Raw genomic sequence first — 19,852 nt, 5'->3', positions numbered from 1 at the left:
CCTACTTCGTACCTCAGCAAAAAATGTCATTTACCTTGGCAAAATGTAATTCCAGACACAAAATTCCTGATTTGGTGGGTAAAAAGGCAACCTTCCAGTGCTGGGCTGCTCTTTCCTTTAAGCAAATGGCAGCTGCCTGAAGCTGCTCAAGGAGGCTAGAGCACTCAAGGAGCCTCGCGGGAGAAGCATTAGCAGGCGAAGCGCAAGGGAGGTGGTCAAAAGTGCATAATAAATGCTATTTAACCTGTGACTCTGTCATTCATCATGGATGTCACAGAACATATGTGGTACATAAAAAAAAATGTTAATAAATTCCAAAAAAGGACTTTCCCATGTGATTTCCTTTCCTTCTAAATAGTAAGTTCAGTCTGGCTTCTGTCTGACTTATTTAATTATGTTGTGTTATCTGGCTTAGAAGGAACAAAACAATATTTTACAAACTTTATTTCAATGTTGATAAAGCATAATACACACTCGGCAATTGCTTACCAAATCTCTTCCCTCAAGACCACCCTGAAACTCTAAACAAGTCAAAAAGGCCAAACTGAGAATAAATATCAAAGACACTGCCAACTTTGTCTTTTTGTCTAATTAGTAGACAAGCTCATTAGCGTACAACTATATAGGATATTATGCCTGTAGCCCTTGCTCACATCAAGAATTGCAGAAAAAGTAGGTTGTAGTCACACATGCAGAAAGCTGCACAGTGTTGGCAGCAATAGCAATATATGGGAAAACTGGAGACAGAGAAGCCTGTTGCCCTAATGAAGTGAAAATTCTGCCACATAATGTGCTGTAAAGTGAGATTTGGCATCTTAGGGGAAGAACCAAACAATGGATTCAATAGCGCAGAGCACTACTGACGGAGCATGTCCCAGCTTCTTTCACCAGGTCTGTTTTCTACGTGAAGGAGGAATGGGTGGGAAAGCAATCAAGGTCCTTAGCATTCAAACACTGCCATGTTCCATGGAGCATTGCACCATGAATGAACCAGTTCAGTCATGGGTCATAAACAAACACTATCATTAGAAAATATATATGACAGGGGTGTGTGTGGGGGGGTGGGGTGGGGGGTGAGTGCCTGAGTGTCTGCATGTGCATGTGCCGGGGGTGTGTGTGTTAATTTATAATGTAGCTATGACAGCTTGCCTCTGGGTTCAAACAGTTTGGCACCAAGCAGCATCTTTTATAATAAAGCCAGATTTTAGTACTTGTTCAACACACACAGGCAACCAACACTAAAAACACTCACAAAGTGCTCCAGAAACTGAAAAGATAGTTTGTCTGTTTGAGCTAAAGACCATTGCAACCTCTCCAAGCAGGAGCAAGTCCATCTAATTATTAATGGGACATTGTCAAGCACATTTTAGCTTAAAAATAAAATTTTATCTTTATTTTAAATAATCTGAGGGTTTTTTCCCGACTCTCTTCTGTTTAAAAAAAATAAAATTTGGGGAGCTGGGGAGTCACAGCTGTTATGACTCAAATTTATTTAAAAGGATAATGTGAAACAGCATGTTTGGGAAAGTTCATAATCATAGCAGAATTAAATCACTTTTACAAAGCATTTATTTGAAAAGTTCAGTACACAAACTTTGAATACAGTGGAGAATATTTCCCTTGCAGTTTAGGTTTAATTTCATTCCTGGAAACTGCTATAAAACTTTGGTTCGCTGCAGAGAGATTCTTTATTTACGTTCGTTTTTAGTTTTAAGACCTATGACAAATACCAGATTGCTCATGTTCATCACAAAACAGATAGTGCAGCCACATATATTACCCTGCCTCCTGGAATTACCCAGCCAGCATGCTGCAGTCTTGGTTCACTTCTGAGCAGCTAGTTCAACAGTTCTTTTCTCTGCTGACATCTAGGCCTTGAGCTCGGAAAACAGCATTTTGAACTTTACACGTGTCTTGGCGAATCACCATTTACAGCAACAGCATGACATAGATTATTACACCTTAAAATGATGACCCTCCTGTTGTTGTTGTTCCCCTACTATAAGACAAATTCTATATCCATTGTCTTTACAAAGACAAATCCTGCTTATTTCAGCAAGAATTTTGGGTACACCAGAAATGCCAGACTGGTGCCTGGGTGCCCTGCTGCCTCTAGAGTCATTAGCCTCTCCCTTCTTCTACCCCTCTGAAAAAAACTCTCACTTCAGAAACAGAGGCTGGCACTATTTAAAAGGAATGAAATATCAAAATCTAACTTCTAGTACGTTTAACTTCTGTATCTAGATAGACCTTTGCTTCCTTGCTGAGGCTACTGGCAATTTTCCTAAACAATGCCAGGTGCAGTGATTTTCCTTTTTTAAAGGAAGTTTTATTAGTACAGTGGAAACTGGACAAAAGCCATAGACTTATTTCATACAGTTGACCAGCCAGCTGTCAAACTCTAAGGCCTTCCACTCACAGTCATAACAATGTAAACTCAGCGTTGGCCTAGAAGTAAAAAAATTCTATATCCCATTAGCAATTTCCCTTAAAATGCATATACTGTAAATCCTCTTTCCACTTATTTACGCAAGATTTAAGATTAGAACACAATTGCTTACTGTACTTCTTCCATGGTTCAGGATGAGATACTAAACTCAAATTTTAAAAGTTACCAACTTTTGAAGCTATACGTCTTGCTGTGAACCACTGACCCTGACAAGCTTCACAGCACACACAAAATGCTTGCTGGAGAACAATGCCTCTTCTTTCTGTGGTATTATGTATCAATCTCTTTTCCTCCACAGAAAAATACCTTTCTAAACCAATCACTGGAGATGCCTGGCAATGAAGGAAAACCCTTTCTTTTTCTACCAACATCTTGTTAGAAAAGTTAAAGGAACCTCAGGAGATTTCCAAGGGGCAGAAAATAGGGTATGGGGGCAGAAGAGATTCCCCTTTCAGGCTTTCTCTCCCACCTACGGAATTTTATATAAAGGGTAAAGAAATCAGATAGAGACAAGGCCATTTTCATCTTTTCCCTGTGCCATCTGTTTTTTCACTTCAAGCTTCCTAAACACCTTTGACGGGGACAGCTCATCAGAAAGGAATCACCCTACGGCACACTGCAGGTTTGTAAGGTAGAGAAAGCAATGAAATAAAAGCACATTCCTCCTGCCCTCTGCTCCTGTACCTCTGTCCTTCCTCTATCCATGTATACACCAGTACAGATACAGGCCTATACCTATTCCCTTAAACCCTCTGTTTCTGGAAACCTTCCATTCCTCAGCCTTGAGCTTACAGCTACTTTGCTCCCTATAAGCTCTTATGCCTTCCTCTGCGTTCCTGTATTTGTCCCTCCACTTGTGGGTGGAGTTGGGATGAAGCAAGAGCAGTGTGCTACCACAGCTGCATCTGCCCATAATTTCAAGGTTTATGGGCTTCTTGTTGACTTAGTCATGATTTTATCTGTTCAAAGATAATGTTTTTGAGAGATTACACATACTAAAAGCAGTGATACACCTCCACAAACTTAATTTCAGCTTAACTGACTGGGGAGCAGCTATCAAAAATACCTTTCTTTTCACTGAAATACTTTGTGTGACACTTCATTCAAAAAATGTGGTCAAGATAAAGTGATAGTCTTAGCTGTTTTGCTATGGAAAAAAAAATCGATTTTATGGAAATTATAGCTTTCTTAGAATCTCTCTGTTAACCATTAACTTGACATATAAACTTTTCTAAATATTATAAACACTTCAAAGAGATTACGAATATTGATGTGGATAAACTCTGTATTACTTCTTCTCCTCCAGTGTATCCTTCAGCAAGACAACAGTTTCCCACCTCTGAGCCTGCTCATAGTTAATGCTGAAAATATGCACTAGGTATGAAATACTCAGTTCTAGAAAAGGGTTTAATTTACACTGATAAAAAGGATTTTTCTGCAGTTAACAGAACCATTTTGTCCTTAATTTTCCACTTAGTCTTGCAGGTTCCAGAATGATGTTTTATCTTTTTATATCACGTACTCTAACATAAAGGTACAATCGAGTTTAAAGCAGAGAAAGACAGCATTGCCTTTAAGATGTCCTAGTTTTTCTAAGTTAAAGCCATGGCCAAAGACAGTGTCCTTGTTTCACATCTGTTGATGTCAATAGAAATACTGCACATGCTCCTAAGAAATCACGGGTTCCATCACAACAGCGTAACACAGTATTTTATGGAGTATCCCACCTATTTCTTAAAAGATAATCTGCCTATGAACATGAGTTTCCTTTTCACTCAGTGTCTCCTCCATTTCTTCCTAACTGTGCTGCATGGTCACAGAAACCACCTTTCCTCATCATCAGGGCCTGCGAGACCCAAACAGCAGGGCAGGAGCTAATGCCGTGGCTGCAGCACTGGGGCTGCTCCAGCAGCCCTCCATAGGAAGCCTGATGCTGTAACACATTCTCCACCTCTTCTCACCTTCTGTTGGTCACACTGAAAATCCAACGACCTTTCCAATATACAACCTCCCTAGAAAGTCTGCGGTTTGTATTGAGAAAAAAAATGGAGGCTGTTTCAGTCTTAACTTCTCCAAACCCATAGCTAGAACAAAGTATAAATCTAAATAAACAAATGCCTGGACTGAAAGGCCTGGCTTACCCGCAGGTAACAGGTGCAAGTGTAGTAATCCGGCAACATCCATATTCACAGATGGATTTCCCTGCCCTAATGCATCACCTTCATGGCGTACCCAGAAAAAGAAAGCTTGGAGGTTTTCATAATTCCTTTGGCACATTTGACTTATGCACGCATCTGAGCTGTTTCTGTTCCGAGTCTCTCAACACTTTAGCTATGGCACATTCTAAACACACACGATGTATTTTATTAAAAAAAAAAAAGTGAGACCTGAGCAATGAGACTAAAGAACAGAGAGACTCCTTTGTGAATGTATCCCCTTCCTTTCACACAAAAGGCCGGCTGCTTGCCAGCAGCCTTCTCCCGAAGATGTGGTCTAAAACCACCTGCAGGCTTACAGATGTGTGACTGAGGTGTGGACTGAGTGGAATGCGAAGGTGTGAACCAGGGTCATAAGCAAGAAAAAGCTCCTAAATGATCTGCCCCTAGAGCAATCGCAGGACACAAATACAGACACCTCACCTTCTCTAAAATGTCTCCTCCAACTGGGAATCCACTTCTGTGGGACAGTTTGCAGCAGTGCCCAGAAGACTGCACCCTGGAAAAAGGGATTCAGTGGAGGCACAGCGCTAAAGCCAAAGGGCAAATAAAGGGGTGCAGAATCAACACATGACCATAGACATTGTGAGTATTCCGCTGTGCCCTTCTGCAGATTTCTTACGAGCCTGGGCAGATCAAGAGATCAGCAGGAGTTGGAGCAGAATTACACCAAAACATAAGCTTCTCTCTGTGGGGATCTTGTTTTGAAGTAAAAGAACAACAACAACAAAAAATTGCTAACCCCTCCAAGTCATTTTTGTTAGGACTTGAGCTTGGGCTTGAGTCCTAAATGCTTAAAGTCACTACAGGATAGCTAAAAGAACCACTACCTTAACCTCCATTTTCTTATTCTGCATCCAAAATATGACTGTATTTAAGAAAATGAACTACATGTAGGCTGAAAGATTTTGCATCTCAGCAAGACACAAATGAAATGTTTAAAAATAACCGAGTTCACATAGGATTGACTTGAGGCAAAACCCAAATCCAAATGCTGTTTCTCATGTAGTTAAAACCTGGATTGGAAAAATGAAAATTAAAATGGCCCTGAATATGTGGGTCAAACCCATCTCTAGCTGAATTCTAAATTACATTTAAAATGAAGAATTACAGGAGTTACCATTTCTTTATTCTACTAAACACTTGCACAATATACAGCTGCTGCAGTCTACTCTTCTGCATTTTACAAAAACTTTATATATTTTTCAAAATTCTAGAAGCTCTTTACACATAAGAGTAAATAAATACTCTTTTGAGCTAGAGAAATCTTACTTCATCTGAGTAAGGGCAAGTGCTAGGACTACTGCCAGAAACTATTTAATAGCTTGGAGCAATTTTGAAACTCTTGTTTGAACAGAAAAAAAAGAATTGTTTAAAGGACCTGGAATCTCTATCTTTCCTTCTTTCTCAAAAAATCTAACTAATTTGTCTCCATCTATGCTTTTAGACTCCCTTTTACTACTTAGTTTTTTAATAATCATAAAAAAGAACCAGAGCTCAAGACAGACTGAGAGAATGTCAACCTGAGAAACTGCTTTGCTAATATGCACAGACATGGTTTCTTCTCAGTGCAAATTGTATTATTTTGTGTTCAACTGGTTGCACTTGCATAGTTTGATTTTCTTCTCTATCCTGTAGGGCTGAGCAAAATTGTGCAACTACTGAAACTAAACATGAATTTATTTTCTGTAAAAGCAGGACTGAGACATGAAAACTGTAAAAGAATCTTATTAGCAATTCCTCATGTAGGCAGCATGTCTCACTTTAATTATATGCTTTATGGCCTTTACCCATTGCTGTGAATTGGCTCCTAGAGCTTTTCTGCACGTCCATTTGGCTAACCCACTTTCAAATGTCTTTACAGAAGAAAACTGTAAACTATATTGCTTCTTATACTGTAAACAGCAAGACAATGCATTTCAGGGTCTTTGAAGAGTATGGCTTGCGTCTATCATTTCCTGTTTTTTTTCCCCACTGTTTTCACTACCCTAGGAATCATCTGGCTACCTGAAGCGTCTGCACTGAGATTTATAAACACAAGAGGGCAGGCTACATGTAAAAGAAAAAGAAAAGTGTATTTTCCTATTAGCTTTGACAATGTAAACAGCCCAGTACACAAAACTGTAAAAACAGTTAAAGAGACTCACTTTCAGCACAAAAATGTGACCAAGCCCTTCTTCTGTTTATTTACACAGTATATTATGAGTTGTAGCTTTACCACTGGATTTATGAACTTTATCATAAGGTGATAGTTTTTTTTTTTCTCCTCTTGAAATCTTTAGCAATTTCTAATGCCATTATAGAAGAGTAAGAAAAGTTACTTGCTCCCTTTTCCAGATTCTGCAATACAACTAATGAAAAAGGCAATGAACTCTAAGTAAATTCTGCTTGTAGAAACCTTTAAGACCCCCCCCCCACACACACACACTACCACACACTAAATGTATTTATGTAAATATATTTGGTTCATTCCTATGGAACCCTTTTTTAAATCCAATTAATTATTACAACAGGTTATTACAAGATGTTTGTCTAGAAAAGGAAAACAAAATTGTGGAGTGGCATTCCAGTCTTGCTACTATAATATGTTTTCTGATGTTTTACTTTTGAAAAAGTTCCAGTCCTAAACTCTTCAAGCTAAAATACCAGTTCATCAACATACCCTTGTGTTCTGCAGAACAACGCCTTCTTGACGGTTTTGATATTCATTTGCTCATGAGCTGATTTCTTCCAAATATGTTAGATTTCAGGAATTAACAGCAACTGTTGAAGTCAGAAAGAGTTCTGTCACTGATACGAATGAGTTACATTGGGCCTTTTTAGACAAATCCCATGCTGGGTGAAATAAATATGGATGTGTAATCTGAAGCAAAACTGTGCCCTCATTTTGTCTGTTTGATGTTAAGAGATCAAATGTTAGATCCTGCTAACCCATATTTTCATGCCTCAGCCCAGCAGCTCTGCACTTACTTACATGAGTGATGTAATTGGTTCTGATGACAATACTCATGTAAGTTAAAGCAATTTGTTTGAATAGAATTTTATAGCAGGGAACCCCAGTATTCAGATCTTAGGAGTCTGGCACAAAGGAGGTGGTCAGAATTAGTCCTGAAAAAACAGTGGTGTGAGTACCCTTGTAGGTGTTCCAGGTTTTGAAAAGCTCTTTAGGTTCTTTGACTGTGACAACAATGAATTCATTGAACCGTTTTACACTAAAACTGAGTAGTGACCACTTATGGAAAGAAAAAAAAAAAAAGCCTAAGGAACTGATTTGCTGTTCAAGGTAAATCAGCGCAAGCATTCTTACAAATCCCTTCTCTGACATTAGCAGTCGTTATGCGACCTACATTTTCCACCCCTCTTCGGCACATCAGCAGCATTTAGTTGCAACACCATGTTACCAGAAAGGGTCAAGCTAACTGCCTTTCTCACATAAACAACACTTGAGTTGGGTGCTATATGTGTTTTTTGCAAATGATGTCACCTCCAGGATTTCAGCTACACAAGACAGCTTACCACATAAACATAGATGAACAAACCCCCCCCCCCCAAAAAAAACAGACAAAAACATAAAGGGTGTGCTGAAATGGACTCAGAATTTGTGTCAGAGAACTCACTGCATTACAGACACTTTGCTTTTTAAAATTTTTTTTCCTGATACTTTTATGTGTATATGCAGTACACTAAGAAAAATGTTCTGACAGATGAAAATAGTATTATTCTCACAGTCAGCCAGTCAGTCAGCAGCCTTCATTTCACACCTTCAGGCTATTAGCTCCAGGTTGGCTAAATATGCCTTCGGACTACACACACATGAGCAAGAACAGGACCCCCCCCCCCCCCCTTTTTTTCTTGTACATCTTGGGAAAGGAAGTGTTCTGGCAGTATCTCTAGGTCTTATGCTCAGAACAGGATAAAGCAAAAAAAGAAGACACCACCCTACAACATATGCCTCTCGTGACGGAATTAATCAGCGTATCTGAACATGCTGAACTTCCCTGCAACAGAAATAAAAGGAAACACCTTGCAGATAATAATGAAAAAGTGTAGTAGCTCATGCAAAACCTTTCCTTTTCCCACAACAGCTCTTTAAAGATTTGATTCTTAATTTCTTTGTAAAGGAAAACAAAATTCCTATTCAGGAATCATTTTACCAGGAAAGAAAAGCATTTAGATCCCAAAGAATCACTATAAAAAGTTTTTTGTCTCACTTCTTCGCAAAATCTGAAATGACTCGCCTCTCTAATTCTTTTCCAAGAAGAAAAATCTTCTGCACAATGTATTTTTATTTTAAAAAAATCTGACTGGGTGGACACAGTTCTGGAAAATGATGTTATATAATCACCTTCCTATAGCAGATGACAGCAAATATTAAAAATAAATTTAACTTCTGTAACTTTTAATTAAGATAGTTAAAATCACTAAGTAATAATTGCAAAAGCTGAACACTCATAATTAAATACAAATTATTTGGAAGCTGAAGGGTTGAATGCTATTAGAAGTTTATAGAGACAGAACCAAGTTTTTGTTCATACAGAAAACCAAATTCAGAAGTTGATTTTAATGCTCTATGCCCTGCTTTCATTAGCAAAGATTAGAATTATGATGAAAAGCCGGTAGTATAAAGAATGACCTGAGCTTCAAGATGGCAGTTAAAGTTTGTGATTCTCTCTGTATAATAAAAAAAGCATTCTGAATCAATTATCAGGCTACATTTAGCCACGCTCATGGAGTGCAATACTACTCAAGAAAGATAACCCTGTTGGACTCAGCCTCTGCTTTGCCACAGAACAGCAATCAAGCAACAGGCATGCAGCTGTACTCTGTACGCAGGGCAAGTGAAAAATGGCACCTCTAGAAGGCACAAAGGTGTCCCACCTTTTTTCTTGCTCTGGCATTTAAGGATAGGATGTAGTAGTTTCCTGCTTTGGCCTGTGCCAGTTACAACTGCAGTACTTCCCAAGCAGACTCAAGCCGCACTGGCGAAAGCACTGGAGAAGCAGAGCCAAGGCAAAGGCTTCAGCTTCCTTTCCCCTCAGTCCTCCCCGTCCACTGGCCCCAAAGCAACAGAAACAAACGTGCAGGGCTCAGGCGTTAATGCTGCGTGCACCCAAGTGACGGGATGCGTCTACAGGGGCGCTCTGTGGCAGAGGGAGGGAGACCCTTCTTCCCTCTCATGCCCCTCCATACCCATGAAGTCCAAGTCAATTTTCAGCTTTCCAGGAATATTCAGGCGGCAAGATGCTATTCAACGTGTGTAAGCTTCGCAAAACAGATAAAAATGTAATAGTTACTCTCCCAGAAATAATTTTTGTCTTTTCTTGATGAGCTCAGAAGACCTGTTGCTAAAATTCAGCTGCCTGGGGATGCAGATGAACTCTTATGACCAACCATAAATAAACTGAATGAACTATATTGAACTGTGAATGGAATAAGGGTTTGCTGCTGAGATGTCAGCAGACACACTACTTTTCTCTCCAACAGGGACAAGATTGGGCCTCTATACTGACTATACACTTACCCTTACACACCTCAGTATCCTGGACATAAAAAATGATAAGTAATAAAAAACATTAATGTTAATTGAAAGTACAAAGATACCTTACAGAACTGCTTAAATTCATTTCTAAACAGAATGATCCTACATCTAACCTGAAACTAGAGTACTACAAATTCTGAGAAAAATATACAACTGAATTTGTACTGCTACAGCTTTTGACCCAAGATATTCCCTTCCAAAGGGAACTGCAAATTGACCGGGGCATATTATTTGCCCTATCAGACTGTCAAACTAGCACAGTGTATATACATATATGTTGTGGGTTTAGCAGGAAAATGTTTTGGCTTAACTTCATATACAATACGCACATACAATAGACTATAAAAAAGTCAGACCATAAAATAGAAACCTCATACTATGTGAGAGTGCAAAATTACAAATAGGGATATTCTGTGTATCTACCAGCAGGCAAAGCTTTGTTATGTTTAAAATTCATATGAAATTCTTGTACTTTGAAATTGTTCCTTTGGTCGGACTCCTGGATGTCAATTACAAATAGCAAGCACACATTCCCAATCTGCTTATTGATCCCGTTGGAAAAATGACAAGACTGGGTAAAAAAATCCCAAACTGAAGCTTTCAAGCTCATCTTTGAATGAGAGCTAACTATTTGAAAGTTAAAAAGTAGCTAATTTTCCAGATTAGTTCCAATTATATTGATTTCTTTAACCTAAACTGCACAGCTTTTAACATGATTCTCTGCTTTATGTGAATTTTAAAGGCTTTTTTTGTGATCAGAAAATACCTATCAAGCTTATCTATGCAAGAACCAAATTGCTTTGTTAAAACTGGAGGGAATCACTTAATTCTTGAGATACTGGAAAATAAACTGCAAAAGAAATGGGATTTAAATATCTGCTTACTCCAGCTCACAGGGAAGCAATGAAAATTTTTTTTTCAATGGGGAAAGAAGGACGATGATATGCTTAGTGAAAGATGTCTGTGCGTTATTTTATATTGTGTACAACTAACAGAAAACAATTAATATTCAACACTACATGGAAAAGTCAGTCTTCCAGCTACTTTCTTATTTGACCCATTTACTACTTTACCACTTCTCTCAATTGTCAAACAAGCTACTCCTGACTGCTTACAGCTTTGCATTTCTAAAAGTATGCAAGTTTTAATGCTAAATTTGTGAAAAGATATTGAAACATTATTAAAAAAAAATACTACCAATGCCAACACAGTGCTGAAAGAGCGCTAGTTCGGTCTGACAAAAGTTTACTTCCCCTTTTCTTCTTTGTAGCTCTGCAGCTAACAAAAGGGTAGTTATTGTCATTGGACACGGAGGAAAAAGGCTAAATTTAAGGTAACAATGGAAACAATAAACATTCACTCAGTCTCAAATATGATGTCATGTTGCATGTAGCTAGGTTAAAAGAGAATGTAAAACAAATTACCTGGATTGCTTAGGAAACCCTACATGCCCTAATTTACCCAACCATTTTTCAGAAGTACTAATGAAAAGCCTTTCTTGCAATAGATAAAGGTAGCCATTAGTCTCTGAACTGTACATTTTTACCAGCAAGACAAAACAAGAAGCAAATCTAGGGAGTAAATATCAGCTGGATGTTCACATAACAAGGTCCAGAGAGACATAACCAGAAGTTCTCTCTTTTAATCCAACTCTGAATAATGTTGGATGCTGTTTTCTGTTCTTTCAGAGCACTACTACTGCCAAAATAACTGCAAGGCTTGCAAGTCCGAGTATATCTCAAGCCTTTCCCAAGGCACCCCAACACTATCTGAGGCACTGAAACTATGGCAACCGAATAAGAAAGCAGCTTCCATGATTAATAGATGAAGATCCCAGCGACAGTGCTGAGCTAGGCCATAATTCAAGAATGCAAGAGGAATTAGCATAGAATTCATCTCAATCTACCAATAAAAAGTAGATTTCAAAAAGCATCAACAAAACGGCATTTTTTTTCTTCTGAAAGAAATATTCTACGGAACTATAAACTTCAAATTCCTATTAACATTACAGTGATCAGCTGCCTCCAATGCAAGTAATGGATAAACATTCACTAACAATGATGAAGGAACCAATACAGCAAATTTCCCATCTGACTGTATCAAAGCCATACATAAGAATGGCTTTGTAAGAATGGCTATGTAAGAACACTCAGTATCTAGAACATCTGAGTGAATCTGAGGAGCCAGAGATAAAGTCAAAACAATGCTGCAGTCAGAATATATTTGGACGCAATTTTCCCAATGTGTTGGGGATTCATATCAGTGAGTACTTCTTCACTTGCTGAACCGGGACACAGTCATTTGCACTACTAGAAGGCCCCGTGAGTCTGTCAGAGCCATTGCAAAATCGATGAGAGGTTAGGAATACTTTTTTTTAAAAGTGCATAATCAAATTTCCATTATTATCTCCAGTAAAAAATACTAGTATTGTGGTCTTCATCCACTAGGTGGTCTCAGACTAAGGTGAAATGACATAATAAAAAATATTCTGTATTTTTTTCCACTTCCATAAACATGAGATTTTTCACTGAAGGCAACTGGCTCCAGCCACTATAAAGATATAGGAACTTTTCTTTCTTAAACCCCTAGCAGTAAGGGTATAACCGTTCAGTGAAGGCATGCTGAGGCAGAGCTTTACCTGGGGAGGGTGAGGGAGAAGGAGCCAAGGGCTTCCTTTACTGAGGATAGTGCACATGCTTCCGTGTCACGTAATATGCTGCAATGCTGTGCATCTGTCCCCGGAAACTCTCTTTAACTTCAGCACGGCATGAATGTTGTAAAACCGTATTTTTGTTGGGAGTTCCTCAGTAGCAGTTTGGTCAGTAGCTTAATTTAAAAAAAAAAAAAAAAGGCATGGGGTAGTCCATGACATGTGAATTTCAAGTATCTGGTGTAAATACTGTATATAGAAATGGCTATTATTAACAATAGTTTTAAAGGAAAGGTCATCACTGAATGCAGTGAATTACCATATGTCTTCACTTTAGAGATACAGCAACTGGCAGTTCTGTTAATAGCTGGTTTATCTACTTCATTTTACATCTCTATTTCAGCCACTACAGAAACACTTTGGGGATCGGGGAAACATTCCTTTCATACAAAAATGTCTCTGTATTCCCACACAGCATAGTATTCCCCTCCTTTTGGCTGATAAATAACTGCAATTCCATACTATGGAAGACTTCACTATCAAAAGATTTTGCAGCAAATTATGGGATAATGCATGTAGGGTTTTTCTCATTTTCGTCTTCCTGTTTTAAAAGTGGTATCTTCCATTTTTTAAAAACTATAGCTGGAGCTAAACTTTAGATTTTGGAGGTCATAAGTCTGGCAGCGTCATTTAGGTTCATCTGGTGCACAAAAGCTGAGAATATGATTATTTTATGGGGAAAGGCACAGACATCTCATTCCCTTTCCGATTTCCTGTGGCCCCATAATTAACCATTAGCAGCTTTTATGAGTCTGAAGTGACAAAATAGCAAATGCCTCTACGCATATCTTTTAAATGGACCACTTCCAAGACCTTCTGATTATTCCAATGTGGTGGGTGCACACCTCTTTTCTTCTAAAGTTTTTTTTCTCAGTTCCTGTTCAGTTCTCACTTTAAATTTTAAATCCTTTTACATCTTCCAGTGGCTAAAATGGGATAGGCAAGTGAGTAGCTTGGGAACTCCAGAAGACATGCAGTATGTATAATTGCGACACAGTAGGTGGCACTCTTCCCTTTAAATCCTTAAGCAATGCCTTGATGCTGTGCTGCCATACTTGCCATGTTACAGGCAAGACTTAAACCCAAGGTCTTGTTCACTGTGGACAATTAAAGATCCCGGAACACTGTATAAATGCTAACATTCGGTTACTTCCACCGTAATGAATAATGGTTCAGTTATATCAGAAGAAAGCATATAAGGAAAAAAGATAAAAAAAAAAGACACGCAAATGCTGTTCTGCCAATGTTGCACCTGAACTAGGAGGTTCACTTCTGCTTCCCCAGACCCTACACACATATAAGCTGTTTGGCAAGGCTGATAATAAAAATATTGCTATAGAGAGCTTTCAGGCTCACGCCTGGAGTTTCCCCCAGCTGCCTGACCTTGTCTCTAATCACTGTTCATTTTTGCTGTATGTTGTTGGTCACCAACTGGACTCCATACTAATACTGGCTGTATTTTACTGCCAAGATTATCTCCATATATGCCTCATCCACCTCAGAGTAATGCTGATAAACAGAATTAACGATGATATAATACTGAAAGGATCACCAGTGGAAAGCATTGCTTTTTCCTCCCATTTTCCCATCACTGTCATGCAAAAGGGTGACAGGAAGTTTGCCACAATTTGTTGTAGACCTGAGTCAGATACCACTTACTCCAGAACACTCAGATCTAGGTCTGAATTAACATTAAAGGTCTGATCCACAGCAAAAGTACTTGCACCATAGTTTCAGGTCCTCTGTAAAGACTGATTCTTACTGGAGAACAGTATTTTCAGACTAGGACCTAAACATAAAAAACCTTCCCTATTTGAAAAATACTTGAGCAACTGCCTTTACTCTCATAAAATTACCTGGGGAAGGGGGGGGGGGGAAGGGAAGGGAACACGGTTACTTTCGCAAGACTTTAATTTGAGTAAAACTAAGCAAGTAAGGACTAAGAATGTACCTCCTTAATGAGGGAATAGTAGTGGCTAAAATATTGCAGGATCTGTATCAAATGAGGATAGTGAGAACTTCTGTTTTTGTATGGTTCAACTTCCTTCTTGCATATACTGGTATAATATAGTAGAATGCTATTTTCCAGGATTTACTCTCTTGTTTGCTTTCAGCACTCTGCTATAGCGGATGGGAATCAGGTACTATACAAAAAACATTTGTTTGCATAGCGTAACAATGTATTCCTGAACACAAGTTAGATGCGAGGCATGTATTAGCTCAGGTCAATTTAACCCTAAAACATTTTATGTCTTCCCTGCTGTAAACTATGTGAACTCCTTTCATGTGTATTTATGTATGGCTCTTCAAAACAAGATGACAAATTTCCCCTTCCCTTCACAAAACATGCACAAACAAGTTCACAATCACCTACTTCCTTTTTAATGCAAACAGTTCTATTCTGGATTTATCACAGGTCATTAATTTGATCTTTCTCCTTTTCTCCCTCTCCCCCCCCCCCAGTTTAATGAAGGCAACTCCTTATTTATCTTTAGCCTGACCTACCTCCTTCAGCCTCAAACTGCAATAACTGCAATCCTCAATTTACAAACATTAAGAGGGGACTATTGCTAATCTCTACTTTCATCTTCAAGTAGCTAGAGGTGTCAACTAAATGTTTCTCGTAGATGTTACTGCCCAATTATTTTTTGCTTCAAGTAGTACTGTTTAGCTGATAAGATTGATTTTGCCATTGGAAGTAAATATATACAGTTTTAATGTAGACTAATTGAGAATATACAGAACATCTGTGACCATGTAATTCATTCTCCCTCAGAATATTCACCCATGCTTCAGGCATTCGATTCCTACTACATGAAAAGTAAACATTGCAAGTATACTTAATGCTATTAATTATTATCGTTAAAATCCATTTTGCATTCAGACAAAAACCTCAGCTGGGCAGTCTGCTCCCGAACTAAACTTCCATAAAGTCAGAAGGAGATTTTCTTCAATAATGACTGTTGGAAAACTGAGATCAGCATTTTTATGCATAGGAAATTGTCTGAGTTTAAAAAGAGTTAGGATGTTTTCTCTTTGTATTATATTTTATGAGAAGTTATATATTAAAAACGAGTTCCTTTTGGATAAAATTATAGCATAGACAGTGAAATGCCTTGGCAACTGTACTTTTTTGAAGGGTGACAAACCTTCCTGATCTTACTGAAGTTAGTATTTCCATTCAAACATGAATGAAACTATTCCATGAAGAAAGGGGTTTGCTGGAACAGACCCAATTTTCCTCACAATACACTAGATTAGTCTTATTAAAAAAAGAGAAGTTAACCAGAGCAAGACCCTTTTGCTTTTCCAGTCTGAAAACAAACAGCAAAGGAAACCCTGAACATGATAACAGTTGCATAAATCTTACAGAGAGATGCCACACACTCCTCAAAATCTCCATGAGTTATGTGATTAAAGGAGCCTGACTCTGCTGGACTTTCTCACGTTGATGCCAAAGGATTTACCTGCCAAGACTACTCACACGAGAAAGGGTCACTGAATGACACTTAGATTAAACGAATGCAAACCAAACACAGTCACTGAAATTACTTTTGCAAAGGCAGAGTAGCTAGATATGTGATTTTCTCACTATATTTGAGATAAAATTAGTAATTAATATTAGTGCTGGCTGATACTAAATACAAGTTAGCAGAATGTATGTCAAGTAATAAGCTACTGCAAGAAGCCCTGTGACAGAAAACGGTTGGGGAGATTTAGCTCTTCATTATACCAACACCTGCAGTCTGTGTGTGCCCCCCTGGAGGAGCAAGCATTCACCTTGCAGAGTCAGGAACTAGCTTTTTTTTCAACAATTAAAGCACAGCTAAAGCCTGTATTTTTGCAGTTCTGTTAGCAAAACAATTCTGTGTACAGAGCAACTGAAGACGCACACTACACAGACGCTGGCACCAGCGCACAGGTTTACAAACTTCAGAAGCAGCAATTAGCACAGGAGAGGAAAAAAGCGAGCAAATTTCCCTCTAAACAAGCGGGCAAGAGCAGGAAGAGAAAAACCCAGCCTAAGGAAAACCCAGCAATTACTGCATTACGACTCACCCTCAGAATAGCCATACACGAAAAACGCTGCGGTCACGGTTACGCGGACATCTCCACTAAAGCAGCCCGGGTCCATCCGTGCTTGCTTTCTCCTTTAACCCGCCACCTGGATGCCCGCCAGAGCCGCGGGTTTCCCCCCACCTCCCCGGGAAACAGCTGCCCCGGGCAGCACGGCGATGTGACAGCCAGTCCCCACCAAGCAGCAGGTACGTTCTCCACACGCCGAGACCCAAACTTTCCCTGCCCTCCCCGGGCCGGGCCGGGCCGCCCGCGGCGGCGGCGACCGTTGGCCGGCGGCGACCGTTGGCCGGCGGCGAGGGCTCCGCGCGCCGGCGGCCCCGCCGCCCCTCCCCCCGGCTCGGCCCCGCGCCCCCGCGGCACCGGCGGGCAGGGAGACAGCGCGGGGGGATCTGCAGGCTCCCGCGCCGGCTCATGCAAATTCGCGGCCAGAGCACTAAGCGCACGTTCCTCTCAAGTGGGGGCTTTCCATGCTCGTGCACACACGGGGAAACCGGGGGGAGGGGATGTCCCTCCCCTCGGCAGGCTCCCCGGCGAGGAGGCGCCCCGCCGCGGCCCCCGCCAAGGGCAGCGCCCGGTGGGGGTGCGCGGTGCCGGTCAGCCCGGCAGCGCTCGGGGGAGGGCCGCGCCGAACGAGAGCACCATTGTGTCCCTGTTACTCCCCGTTAGAGAAACTTTCTTTTTTCCGCCGTTTCGGCCGGTTCCCCCGGGGCTGGAGCGAGGAGGGAGGCGGCGACAGGGCAGGGGCGGCGGGCAAGGGCCGAGCAGTCCGGCTGCCCCGCGGCGCTCCCGGCCGTCGCGGCGCGGCTCGGCGCTGCGCGGGCGGCCGGCCCGCGGGGTGCCCTCTCGCCGCTGCCGGCCGGAGCCGGGGCCGGCGGCGCTGCCCGCCCCGCCATCGCCATCGCCCCGCCGGGGAGCGGCTGACAGCGCCCGGCAGAAAGGGGCGGGGAGCAGCCGTGCCGGAGAGCCACCCTTCTCCCGCGCAGCCCGGAGGGCAGCCCCGTCCCGCACGCCCCGCGGCGCAGCGGGGTCGAGGCGGCGGCGCTGCCGCGGCCGGCGGGGGACGGCGCCCGGGCGGGGGGGGGCGCGCCGCGGCCCCGACCCCGGCCCCGCGCTGGCGAACAAAGCCCGCGGCAGCGGCGCTGCCCCTGCCGCCGCCGCGCCCGGGGCTCCGCTCAGCGCGGCTTTCCGAGGCTCCGGCCCCTCTGCTCCGGACGCGCCGCCAGCCTGGAACAATACACACGGCCCGGCCCCCCCGCGTAACACGGCGGAGCCCGCGGACGTGCGGGGCGCCCACATTGTCCCCGCAACAAAGACTCTCCCCGCTCCGACGCGGGCCCGGCCCGGCCCTCCCGCGGGTGCGGCGGCCGCAGCGGCCCGGCCCGCCGCCGCGCAGCGGGGCTGGCAGCCGCGGCCCCTCCGCCGGCCGGGCGCGGGGCCGGCGGAGCGCAGCGCCGCGCCGCGCATGCAGCCCGCTCCGCTCCAGCCTGCGCGCCCGGCCCGCGAGAAACGCCAGCGCATTCAGCGGCCGGGCGGAGGAAAAAGACGAAAAAAGAAAAGAAAGGCGAAGCCACGAAATGCCTGGGAAGTGGCAACAGCAAGCGCAGCGTATGCACTTGCAGGCGGCTCTTCTCCTCCTCCCCTAGGCGCTGCAAACGCTGTGGAGACAGAAAGCAGCAGCCAACCTTAAACCACACCATCCTCACTCCTCCCGAGCCTGCCGAGGCGACCCAGGAGCCTTCCTTCCGAGCAACCCCGAAGCATCAGATACAGATAGGACAGGGGAGTACTGTACCTTTTCGGTGCATGTATCTAGGCAGCTAGAGGACAGAACTAGCTGCTGTAGTGTCCCATTTAGTAATCCATTTAAGGGGATCTCTCTGGGAAACTGGTGCCACTCTCTCCTTTGCAATCCTTTGTCATTACTACATGTGTGCTTCCTGAGGGATGGAAAATTTAATATTTCTACTTTCTGAATTGCAAATGCAATTTGTTCATTTCCAATGATGGGAGAAAAGGGGGAGGGAAGAGGGGGGGGAAAAAAAGCGTTAGCAACTCCTCTGCAAACCCAAATTCCACTACGGTTCCACTCCAGTAAGTCCCCTTCAGTCGTGTCTTAGGAGGTAAGTCATTTCAGGGTCTCGTCCTGCTCCCTTTCTACCAAAAGTGCTCCTGGTGGGAAGGCTGCTTCAGGAAAACTCCTAGGCTGGAGGCACGCTGCGCGCCGCGGCGGGAGAGCGGAGTCGCTGCCAGCCCTCGGCTCGCGGTCATTGAGCGGCGCCGGGCGCGGATGGGAGCGGGCTGCGCCGTGCCGTGCCCTGCCTCCCTCCACTGCCGGGCTCCCGCGCCCTGTCACTGGGACGCGCTCCGCCGCCGGAGGCGGAGCCAAATCCCGGACTGGATCGCGCCGGACGGGCGCGCCCCGCTCCCCGCCCCGCCCCGCCCGCCGCGCCGGGGGCCGCGGGGGTGGGAAGGAGGGGGAGCCGCCCGGCGCCCCCGGCTTGCGGGGGGGGGGGGGGGGGGGGGCATCAGATAGGGCCGGCCGCGCTCCGGCAGGCGAGGTACCGGCACGGGTTCGCTCATCGATTTTCTTAAATGGAGAAGTTTTAAAGAACGACGGTAAGCGAATTCCTCAGACTTTCTGAGCGCCCCTGCCCCAGCGGCGGCGCGGGCAGCACCGCACCCAGGGCCCACACGGCCTGGAAAGTATGCGGGGTAAAAATAGCCTCCGCACAAAACACTCTCCCCCAAGTATGTAAATACAGCGTACAGATGATCTGCAAAGGACAGGCTATGCCGACGACGTTACCGACAGATCCGCCGTGATAGTCTGAACGTTATGTTTGGATTTTTGTATTTAC

The 19,852-nt window shown here is 43.0% G+C and overlaps 1 protein-coding gene across 6 annotated transcripts in view; it reads right to left on the bottom strand.

Moving 5' to 3' along the window:
- Nucleotides 1–19,369, bottom strand: part of SEMA6A (semaphorin 6A) — a 118,365-nt gene extending 98,996 nt beyond the window's left edge. For 2 of the 6 annotated variants that reach the window (XM_064502340.1, XM_064502341.1), the window contains exon 1: nt 18,787–19,368. The gene's annotated coding sequence lies outside the window, so the exon portion shown is untranslated. Of the gene's footprint in view, nt 1–7,327; nt 7,429–16,973; nt 17,238–18,786 lie in introns of those variants that run through there. The other 4 variants (XM_064502336.1, XM_064502337.1, XM_064502338.1 and 1 more) reach the window with 4 other exon arrangements.
- Between the last annotated feature and the right edge of the window lie 483 nt (nt 19,370–19,852).

The sequence above is a fragment of the Dromaius novaehollandiae genome, chromosome Z (assembly GCF_036370855.1).
Source record: "Dromaius novaehollandiae isolate bDroNov1 chromosome Z, bDroNov1.hap1, whole genome shotgun sequence".
Lineage (NCBI taxonomy): Eukaryota > Metazoa > Chordata > Aves > Casuariiformes > Dromaiidae > Dromaius > Dromaius novaehollandiae.
Note: the sequence above shows the minus strand (reverse complement) of the source record. Positions and strands in the feature narration are given on the sequence as shown.